Source organism: Mytilus trossulus, chromosome 12 (genome assembly GCF_036588685.1).
Source record: "Mytilus trossulus isolate FHL-02 chromosome 12, PNRI_Mtr1.1.1.hap1, whole genome shotgun sequence".
In the NCBI taxonomy this organism is placed as follows: Eukaryota; Metazoa; Mollusca; class Bivalvia; order Mytilida; family Mytilidae; genus Mytilus; species Mytilus trossulus.
The window spans coordinates 23,144,621-23,156,754 of record NC_086384.1 but is presented as its reverse complement, the minus strand read 5'-3'; the positions used below and the strand labels follow the sequence as shown (position 1 = coordinate 23,156,754).

At 31.8% G+C, this 12,134-nt stretch overlaps 1 protein-coding gene across 2 annotated transcripts in view; it reads right to left on the bottom strand.

The window, feature by feature from the left end:
* LOC134693366 (uncharacterized) overlaps positions 1–11,905 on the bottom strand; it is a 29,548-nt gene extending 17,643 nt beyond the window's left edge. Inside the window, exon 1 of one of the 2 annotated variants that reach the window (XM_063554145.1) lies at positions 11,720–11,905. The gene's annotated coding sequence lies outside the window, so the exon portion shown is untranslated. Of the gene's footprint in view, positions 1–837; positions 955–11,719 lie in introns of those variants that run through there. The other variant, XM_063554144.1, reaches the window with a different exon arrangement.
* Between the last annotated feature and the right edge of the window lie 229 nt (positions 11,906–12,134).

Below are 12,134 nucleotides of genomic sequence, written 5' to 3'. Positions count from 1 at the left end.
TTTATAATTTTTTAATTCTTCATGATTAAACTTTTTTGTCCTATAAAATAGATTTTAAAAAAAAACCTTTATTATAAAACTCGTATTCTATTATAACATTTTCTCTAAGTTTTATCCGTAGGTGTTGCACACAATCTTTTATCTAACTAAGCTGTTTCGATTTCTGTTATTTCCGCATTTCCCATCATATCATGGTTTCTTTATTTCCCTCTTTAAACTATTTTGTCAAGGATTAAAATAAAAGCTTCCTTTGTAAAGCACAGGAGAAGCTTGAAAAACACTTTTTAGTGGATGAAAACCACTGTCATATGTTTAGGGAGGGTTGGGATCCCGCTAACATGTTTAACCCCGCCAAATTCTGTAGGTATGTGCCTGTCCTAAGTCAGGAGCCTGTAAATCAGTGGTTGTCGTTTGTTGCTGTGTTTATTATTTGTTTTTCGTTCTTTTATTGTACATTAATTAAGCCGTAAGTATTCTAGTTTGAACTGATTTACATGTCGGATTTTGGGTCTTGTTATAGCTGAATATGCAGTATGGGTTATCTCATTGTTAAAAGCCTACAGTTGTCAATTTCTGTGTCGTTTAGTCTGTTTTGGAGAGTTGTCTAATTTGCTATAATTTCACATTTTCTTTTTTTATATATATAAATAAATATACTAGTTTTATAACGATTTTTTTATTAATACTTGTTGACTTTTTGAACACTTTATTTTAGAGTATTTATTGATAGATCTGAACATTTTGTAAAATCAAAAAGTCTGTTAAATTAGTTTGTGGATAGAAATGATGCACTACAGATGCACAAGTTCAAAATATGATTATCGAAAGTTATTTTACCTTTATAGAAACTTCTAATGTTCTCCCGTTTAATTTGGTCGAGTTTGATTGTGCACACATCGCAGTAAGAAACCTATCATATTAATGCGTAATAAGTGCGTCCTTCCTGTACTTGTGTAGAGATATAAGACAGGAAATCAATTTGTATATCATCAACTTTATTGTTTATATAACAATAAAAGTTTTGCCAAATACGCTAAGGTAATCTTTTCCTGAAGTAGAAAGCCTTGGTATTTCAAGAATTTGAATGTTTTGTAAACAGTTAACTTATAAATATGGCCATAGCAATAGTAATTCATGTCAGCACATACGTGCCGACTACTAAGACATGTCCTAGGATGGTCTTACGCCATATCTTAGTCCTAAGTGGGTTTCACAAAGTGGTCCTAAATTATGATATCTCTTAAAGTTAATCATAAAGTTAGGACAACGCGAGAGATGTCTTATGATGGTCTTAGGATAGTTATACGTTTATTCATATTTTATATTAATTTTGAAAAAAATATTCTATTATATCCATCTAATTATCTATTCTCCTGTTCCTGCTTATAACGTTATCTTTCGAGATTGACGGATTATCATGATTTGTCAACAATGAAAATTCGATGTATTGCTATCAAGATTGCACGATTTTATCCGTTAACGAAATTGAATTTAACTCACTTGTACCAAAAAATGTCATCATTTTATATTCTTTTTTTCATAATTTTGCATTAATAATTTTATATTTATATTGATGTATTGTTTATAGCTTACATATTTAATTACACAATTTATATATACTAGTATTGCAAATTATGTCATTATATTAATCAATACGTTTAGAAGTTCATACTTTGAACGACCAAATTATTTTTATGTCTACCTGTGTGAATTTCAAACGCACAATTTTACACCAGCAATGAAAACCTTCTATCCTTTACGGGTAGACTTTATATAGATAAATTGAGTGGTCTAAGAAAAGCAAAATGAGTATGTTAAATTTGATGTATGCTTTTTGTGCTTCTTCGTTACATTTGTTGTTTTTATAGTGATATTGAGATGATGACACAATATTGACTGCTGTACCCCTATTTTTGACATTTGTACTCTTTGAGTATGTTTGTTTTGTTCATGCATCGTTGACAATGTAATGGAATTTGATGCGACTGTCATACAAGTGAGAGGTTTAGCTAGCTATAAAACCAGGTTCAATCCACCATTTTCTATATGAGAAAATACCTGTACCATGTCAGGAATATGAAAGTTGTTATCCATTCGTTTGATGTGTTTGGACTTTTGATTTTGCCTTTTGATTTTTGATTTTCCTTTTTGAATTTTCCTCGGAGTCCAGTATTTTTGTGTTTTTACTTTTTAGTATAATTTATGATAAGACATACATTATTTTTTCCGTAAACATATTTATATTTGAAAATTTAAAGAACTTGCGACAGGTTTATGATGTCTTAGCTAAGATCATCCTACGACACATTCGAGACGAGGTCTGAGACATGTCATATGATAGTCATAAGCGGATCATAAGACATGTCCTAAGATATATCTTATGACATGTCTTAGGATAGCTTCGTGAAACCGGCCCCATGATTAAAATTTGTATTTACGAAACGCGCGTCTGGTTTAACTATAAAACATAATTCTGATTTTATCTAATTGTATCATCTCAATAGCAGGTGCCTTATGAACACACCATAAAATAGTACAGGATATTTTGATCAATTGCGATTGTGAAATTTTGACTGAAAACACAGAATATGTATTAGCGTTTTGGGTGATGTATGTATATATAGCAGGTAAGCATGTCTATGCGCACGATTTCATTTCGTTTTGAATTCATGGTATTCCCTCAAATTTAGTTTATTTACATGATTTTTCTCTTCTAAATCGATTTTCGAGATATGAACAAGGTAAAAATCTATCAAAGGTACTATCTTATAATTTGATACGCCCGACGTGCGTTTCGTCTGCATAAGATTCATCAGTGACGCTAATATCAAAATAGTAAGAAAGCCGAACAAATATAAAGTTGAAGTGCATTGAAAACAAAATATTAAAAAAAAGAGATGCAAAACACGGCTTTGGTAACCTATGCCTTGGATAACAAAGTCCTTAGTATTTTGAATAATTTTTACTTTTACAAACAGTACATTTTATAAAAATGACTATATAAGTGATATTCATGTCAACACCAAAGTGCTGACTACTGGGCTGATGATACCCTCGAGGACAAATCGTATACCATCAGTGTCCACTATGGTTTTTTTGTGTGATAATTTCCATAGCATGCTACTTGCTTGAGATGGAATATTATCGTTAGACACTAAAGAGGCACGTGGCGTTGTTTATGAAATTGACATGATATTGTCAACCGCATCATAGGTAGTGTAGAAATAAACAGATTATCATTGGTCATCTCAACTCGATTGCTTTTCTTGCTTTCGCCATACCGGTTCAAGCGAAAAATAAATCTCGTTGAGATGATCAATGATAATCTGTTTATCGCTTTTTTACCTAGTTGTCAATTTCATGTCAATTTCGTAAGCAACGCCACGTATCTTCTTAGTTTATAGCGATAATTTTCCATCTCAAGCGAGTAGCATGATATGAAAGTTATCACAAAAAAAGATCAAAAGAAAAATGCACAAAATAGCGATAATCCATATATATTAAACAAACAAGTATACCTAAAGATGTTCCTGTGTACTTTTGAATCCACCAGGAATTTGTTGAACAATTCTTTCAAAAATGGATACTGAAAGTAAGCTGTATAATCATTGTTAATATGATAGGTTCTGTAGTACAAGAAAAATGTAAAAATAACTTCAAGGAAAATCTCAATTCGGAGAACCCTTATCAAATGGCAAACTCATTAGCTCAAGCACATCAAACGAATAAAACAACAGCAGTCAATAGTGCGTTATAATCTTAATCACTTTAAAAACTAATCTTAAATGCATATAAACACAGAACTATTTTTTACATATACCACCAAAATCCAACTGTAGCTTTTAAAGCATGAATAGTAATAGGAAACATACCCCTTCCTTTCCTACTAAAACTGGAGAGTTATCTGTAGCTTATTTTTTTACATTAAAAAAGATTTGTAATTTAATATGAAAAATATTGAAAACAACACGTTATTAATTTCTTGCGTTCGAAGCGTTTTTCTGGATTAACCTTCATCAGGACTTAATCGGTAGTGGTTAAAAAACAATATGATTCAGCACTGAAATTGGCTGAATTATAATACAAATCGCCAATATTTTACTGAAATATCAATTTCCTTAGACAGTCAATAAAAGTTTTCTAATGTAAATTATTGCCTGTATACGCAGATGATTAAATACCCGTATACTGTAACAACTCCAAAACATGTAAATCAATTGTTTCAAAGTTTTTGCTACATCTGAAAAATCTTAATCTTGTTTATTCAACAAGGTCTAAACAAAAAATGTTAACATAGTCCGTGCTGCGTGTACTAGAAAGTCGTATAATTGAACATGCATATGTTGTATACTATAAGTTTTATATGATTCTTATATTGAATGACAATAGAAAAAATCTAAGATTAATTGTACTTTACAGATGTGAGCTTTGGAATTTGATAACACCGAAAGACATTTAAGGGATGTTTTGAAACTTTCAGAATTTATTGTCAAACATATTAAAGGCTTCCCTAAACTATAGATATAATGGCCTTTATATATATGCATAAACGGACACGGTCAGATATGTGTGAATAAATGACGAATCCCGAGACACTATCCGTACTTGTGGAATAATAAAATGCTTCGCTGAGAGCAGCACGATACGACCATAGAGGTCAAATACTGAACAGAAGGGACAAGTTCAGACACAATATTAAAGCTTGATACTGTCTGAATGTGGATTGGGATCCAATTTATGACATAAAGCAGGTCTTTGACACAAAATAAATGTGGTCAATAACCTTCAAATTTGTAATGAGACATTTAATTTACCTAGTACGATCTGATTTCCGACATTTAACAACATCTAAAAACAAAATTTGAAACCTGGACCAACATGAAAATATCTAAATGTACAATAACATAAGTCGCATTTATTCATTTTTTGTTGAAATCAAACAATTAGTGACCCTTTTGACCTCATTGTAGGCCAATTTCAAAATAGGTCAATATCCAAAATAGTTATACAAGGTAAACCCCCCGCCCAAAATAATAAATAAATTAGACACTTTAAAGTAATCCCATTGAAATTGATAAAAGGTTGGTATTAATTCAATTGAATATATCTTGTTACTGCGCAATACTGTGCTATTAAAAAATATATGTCTGATATTAGTATTATAAAATTATGCATTTAACAATGTTTGATGTGTTTCCCTTGGTTTTTGGTTTGTATTCCGGATTTGTTTTCTCTCAATCGATTTATGCCATTTGAACACCGGTATACTACTGTTTCCTTTATCTATTGCTCAGTACTGTGCTGTTGCACAATACTGTGCTATTAAGCTATACTGTTCTATTGCAGAATTATGTTCAATTGAAAAGGTCTTGCTCTTCTTGAGTAATTACCCCAAGTTCTTGTCCAGAAACTACAAAATGCATGTTTTTGCCCCCTCATTCCTAACCTATTGGTACCATAACCTCCAAAATCAATAGCAACCTTCCTTTGGTGTATTAAACCTGGTGAAATGTTATAGATCCATTTACTTAAACTAAAGTTATTGTCCGGAAATCAAATGTGTCTGTGGACTTCTTCGACACCGACACCGACGGTGTTGACAGGATGGCAATAAACTAACGCAAAGGATTTTGTTCCTATAGCAAGGATGTGAAATGAAGGCATAATCACTAACCGAAAACAATTCATTTATACACTTTACCAGTTTTTCAGAGATACCTGTAGATAACACTATGGATTCTGTAGATAACACTATGGATTCATAACACATATAATTAGCATTTTCAAAATATTTAGTGTTAAAAACTTTCTAAGATTGTCTGTGAACAATTGTCCTGATTTCCTGTGGCAATATGTAAAGATTACTGGCAGATTTTAAACCGCAAAACATTTAGTCAAAATTTGTACTAGCGGAAACTGCAAGTTGAGTTGACAATTTGTTAAAGATCCACCGAACCATTCATAAAGTCTACTGAGAACTTCGAACACAGAGCCTTTGCTTTATAAAAGATTAACATAATTGAAAAATGACAATTTCGTAAATACACTTGTTTGAAAATCAGACGAGATCATTTCTGGCTTTTTGCTTGGCAATTAGAAAGATCTCTGGGACATTTAACACCAGAAAATTAGTTCAAAGTGTTAAACGAAGATCTGAAATACTGTAAACTTTGAATACTTTTCCATCCATTATATTCAGTGATATTTCTAATTTTATTATTTCAAAACTTTATAATTGTACATGATATATGTATGCTGTCTTTTGTCGATCTCCCACTGGAAGAATTAAAGTATATGATGATGATGAAGATTGTGATTAATAATTATGACCAATTGTGTCGCTTGATCAATACTATTAATATAAATTCACATTATTTATGAAATTGTTAATTAAATCGCAGATCATTATTTGAAACCGATTATTCAGTTTCCTATTTGTCTATGACATGGACTTTAACTAGCAAATATCCCTCGCCTACTTTTGAACCCGCATTCGCCAATACCATATTGAGAGGCTGCTTAGGAATAAGTATGACCACAGTGCATTTGTAGAAATACATAGACACTGGAACTCTTCCTCCCCTTGCCACACCTGACCTAGTATTATCAATTCGCTTGAGGACGCAATAGAGCATCGACACGATATCTTTGAAATTCGACGACAATATCACCGAATACTGGATAGAAGGAAACAACTGTCAGCAATAGACCAACTTGAGCAACATATCGAGATGACCATCAAATGTAATAAACACATTACCCATGCATGTGCAACCAAACAGCTTTGACCTGTAGAAATCTTACAATAGATATAAGAAGATGTGGTGTGAGTGCTAATGAGACAACTCTCCATCCAAATAACAATTTAAAAAAACAAAAAAAACAAAAAAAACTGAATCCATCACAGAAATAAACTGGATACCAGAAGCAACCGGTTGAACTCAACGATCAACATCCAAATAAACCAGAGACAGTCAACATCGAAGGAATGATAACTTTAAGGCGAAATTACCGACCAAAGCTACATTCCTCCTCCAAATGCAAATTCGACTATTGTGGGTATTTGTATTGTTCTTAATATTTTTCTGATAAAAATTCATAGCATTACTTGTCATTTTAAGAATTATGATCGGTGTGTTTGCTTTTTTAGATTGCTAAGTGATGAATGTGTTTTATCATACAATAAAAGTGTCTGTTGGTCCTGTGCATATTTGTTTGGTTAGTGCAATGCTTGTCGTTTATTTGTATAATACAATTTATACTTCACTTCAAAGATTCTATGCAGAATGTATTATAATATGATACTAGTGAATGACCCCAAAGCCTAGTTCTGTGCATTATTTCAAGATAATGTAGTGTTTTTGTCTAACAAGTTTGACTTTATATTATAATTCTAAAATAATACCAAAATTGTTTCGTTTTAAATTGCTGTTGATAGCTACTTGATGAAGGTTATTTCTTCTTCTAACTTTGACTTTTTTCTCAACTATCAATCCGTCAATTAGCTGGATTCGATGTTAGCATTATTTAAGTTACAACTCAATTTCACTAAATCGTATTGCATAAAAAGACACAGTTCTTCAACAAGAAATTTAAATTATAATCTGTATAAGAAAATATCAAATATTTTGGGAAACGTGAACACACCAATCAACTGAGTCATCATAGAATTGAAAGTTGTATTCTTTTTAGAATCCTAACTGATTTATTGATTCATTGAAAAATTATTATAGTAGTTTCGTTATTATAAGATTAACAGTCAGATCCCCTTGATACAGTAAGCTAGACTTTCTTCTACCATGGAACTAAATATTACTTCCATGCTTATATTAATACAAATTAATACAAAAGCAGCTTTATATATAGGCATAGTGAAGTTTGATCATTTTATTGCAGAAGATCACATGGGCAAATAAATATGACGATTATGTCATTTACAAAAGAAAGAGAGTTCCAATGACCAAAGCCGTACGGTTGCCTTTAATTGCTTTAATACATGCACTTCATTTATATATTTGGGGGATAATTGCCTCATTAGTAGCAATAATACCACATCTCCTTATTTTTATATAAATTTCCTCCTTTATAATAGATAGAAGAAAACACGCACACATATTCTATCATTTCAGTGTTCGTTGTATGACCATGTTTTGGAGACACAGTACGTCATATCATTATTCTAACCATGTTTCATTTCAATGTTATATTTAACATTTCCATCAAAGTGCGAGGTTTGGCATGCCACAAAACCAGGTTCAACCCACTATTTTTTCCTTTAAAATGTCCTGTACCTAGTCAGGAATATGGCCATTGTTATATTATTGTTCGTTTCTGTATGTGTTACATTTTAACGTTGCGTCATTTGTTTTTTTTTTCTTACTTTTGAGTGTACATTCACATTGCGATAAGACGTGTGTTACATTTTTGTGTTGTGTCGTTGTTCTCCTCTTATATTTAATGCGTTTCCCTCGGTTTTAGTTTGTTACCCCGATTTTTTTTTTGTCCATGGATTTATGAGTTTTTAACAGCGGTATACTACTGTTGCCTTTATTCGGTGACACAGTACACAATATCATTATTATTACCAAATATTGGTGACTCAGTACACAATATCATTATTCTAACCATGTTTTGGTGACACAGTACACAATAGCATTATTCTAACCATGTTTTGGTGACACAGTACACAATATCATTATTCTAACCATGGTTTGATTACACATTACACAGTATCATTGTTCTAACCATGTTTTGGTGACACAGTAAACAATATCATTATTCTAACCATGTTTTGGTGACACAGTACACAATATCATTATTCTAACTATGAAAATATAATAACTGTACAAAAAAATCATTAATTTATACAGCCAACCATTCGAGACAAACGTTCGCAAGGTGCATCTCTGTCTCGTGATGTTGGTTTTATTCGATGTTTTGTCTTCTTCAATAATTAATAAGTGGATGATAATATCATTATATATTTCTTTATTCTCACTAACTAAATAACAAAGGTATAGAGATAATTATCTATATTTCAATACAATTATATACAAGATATAAGACAATGAAGTATGCTTGCCAATGAGACAACTCGCCAATGGAAGCCAAGTTATATTTTGTAAAAGTTAACCATTATAGGTCAAAGTATGGTGTTCAACGTGAAGCCTTGGCTCACACCAAACAGCAAGCTATTAAAGTTTCCAAAAATGACCAATTCAAATAGAAAAAAACAACAGTCTGATCTATGCAAAAGACGAGAAACGAGAAACACTTATGAACCACATCAACAAAAGGCAACGGTTTTCCACTAAAATGCGTATATAGCAGGATATGATTATCCAATTGGCTCGTTCCATTCGGGGGTTATGTCATTCCCTCAGTTTGTATACACCTGTCAAAATTTTGACGGGACGTATTATGGCATACACAAATGTCAGGCGTCCGTCTGTCCGTCTTGTGTAAACATGTCGCACCGTGACTTGAGAACAACGTATCCAAATTTTATGAAACTTAACATAGTTGTTTCTTATGATGGTCAAACGATCTGTATACTTTTTTGTGAGAACAAGCTTAAAACGTTTTGAGTTACGGAACGTTCAGTTTTTCAGTAAAACGGATGTGTTTTTTTTTCACATGTCGCCGCGCCGTATCTCAAAAACAATTTATGAGTATTGCTTAAAACTTTACCCACATTTCGTAGTTATATTAAAAGATCTGTATACTTTTTGATGATGATTCAAAATTTTATTTTAGTATTATTGAGTTTTGTGTTTATATAAAAAGGAGGGGTCACACGTTGCGCCGTATCCCACAAACGATTAATGCTTATTGCTTAAAACATTACACACTTCTTAGTTATTTTAAAAGATCTGTATTTTTCTTTTTTGGTGTTGATTCAAAATATTACTTAAGAGTTTTTGAGGGTTTTTAAAAAAAAAAAAGGGGGGATTCACATGTCGCGCCGTATCTTAAAAACTGTTTATGATGATTGCTTAAACATTTACACATTTCTTAGTTATATAAATCTAAAGATCTGTATACTTTTTGGTGATGATTCAAAATGTTATTTTGTTAGATTGTAAAAAAGGGGGGTCACATGTCGCGCCGTATCTCAGAAACAGTTTATGATTATTGCTAAAAACTTTACACACTTCTTAGTAATATTAATCTGAAGATCTGAATACTTTTGTAGATGGTTAAAAATATTATTTAGTTAGATTGTAAAAAGGGGGGGGGGTAACATGTCGCGCCGTTTCTCAGAAACTATTTATGATTATTGCTAAAAACTTTACACACTTCTTAGTTATATTAATCTGAAGATATGTATACTTTTGTTGATGGTTCAAAATATTATTTTGTTAGATTGTAAAAAGGGGGGGTAACATGTCGCGCCGTTTCTCAGAAACTATTTATGATTATTGCATAAAACTTCAAACACAAGACGACGGATGTAGCATGCGCTCGTAGCGCAGCTGTTTATTATTTATTGCAATTATTTTGTCTCTTCTTAATCGATCTACGTAATATAAGCACCAGTAAGTAGGAGTCAGATCTCTCCTATTATATGCGTAATAGATACTGAGATCGCAAATATATGCTTTAAGTATGTAAAGTAATGCTGTGACGATTACTTTGAAATCTGTATGTAATGCAACATCAGAATTGTTTTTATCCTCCAATAGATGTATATGTTAATATGAGTGAATCAGTTATGATAAATAATATCAGGGGTAGGATATAAAATACAGACTTGCAGATTGTGTGATTATATTTTTCGTTTCGTTCTACTAGAAATGTGTAAAACGATTTTTTCTAACATGTTTTTAGTGGATACTGAAAGTACAACTGAATGACGTTCTGAAGTACAAGAAAGGTAACCCAATTACATAACAGTAACGCTATGAACAAAAGATTTTTGTTCTGTGTTCTACATCACCGGCCTGCTTTGTGATACATGAATGATAGTAAGCATTTAAAAAGTCTACATGTGAATGTATAAGCCTGTTAATTAAGCTATTTACAATAATTTAAGTAATTTTAATGACTAAATTACTATACTTTAAGTACCTTAACAGGCTAATACATTTACATGTAGAATTTTTGAATGCTTACTAAATTTATGTATCACAAAGCAGGCCGATGATGTAGAACTCAGAGATTATATGTATCTTTTGAACTCATATATGCATTGAAGAACACCTAGACAGCTTAATGTTGTCTTTGTGTCTGAAAATGAAATGCAAACTGTTTTATATTAAAAACGAGGGACGAAAGATACTATATATTCAAAGATGACAAATTAAGAGACAACGCCGTGGCTAAAATAGAAAAAGAAAGACAGAAAAAAAGAGTACACAAGACACAACATAGAAAAATTAAAGACTACGCAACACAAACCCCAACTTAAACTGGGGATTACTGATCTCAGGTGATCCGAAAGGGTTAACAGATCCTACTCCCCATGTGACATCCGTCGTGTTGCTCATGTTATTACAAAGACGGTAAATTGTCTAATTTGGTAGGTCATATTAGTGAAAAGGAACTCGTAATGGCGTCCGTAAAATTTGCGAAGAATGATTAAAATGTGTTTATATGTTCACAGTAAGTAACATCCTACAATCCCGGATAGAGATACGTTAAAAGATACTAAAGAACACAATAAAGCTGCTAGAAGCAACTAGCAAAACGCAAATAATATAAAAAATACTATGCTTACCTCACACGTGATGTAGCGAGCAGTGGTTAATAAAGTTACATCAATTATTTCATAGATAGGTCATCGGTTGATTTAGTAACATCGGTAACAAATCTCAACGGATATTGGTTACATAAAGTTAATTCATTAATTTACAACAGTTAAGTAACATCTGCTTCAACACGCACTCCATTGTTAGCATTAATAAATAAAAATTCGAAATCACACCTTCAGTTTCCATGACAAAATTGTGTCTTCATATCTATTTATCTATCTAAAAGTATTGGTCAATTTATAATTAGCACGTTTCATGCTAATACAGGTAAAAATCCAATACATGTAACATAATGAGACGACCGTATCTAATATAAAATAAACTAATTACTAGGTACATGTATTAGCATATAAATCATACAGGCAAAACCATAATATAAGT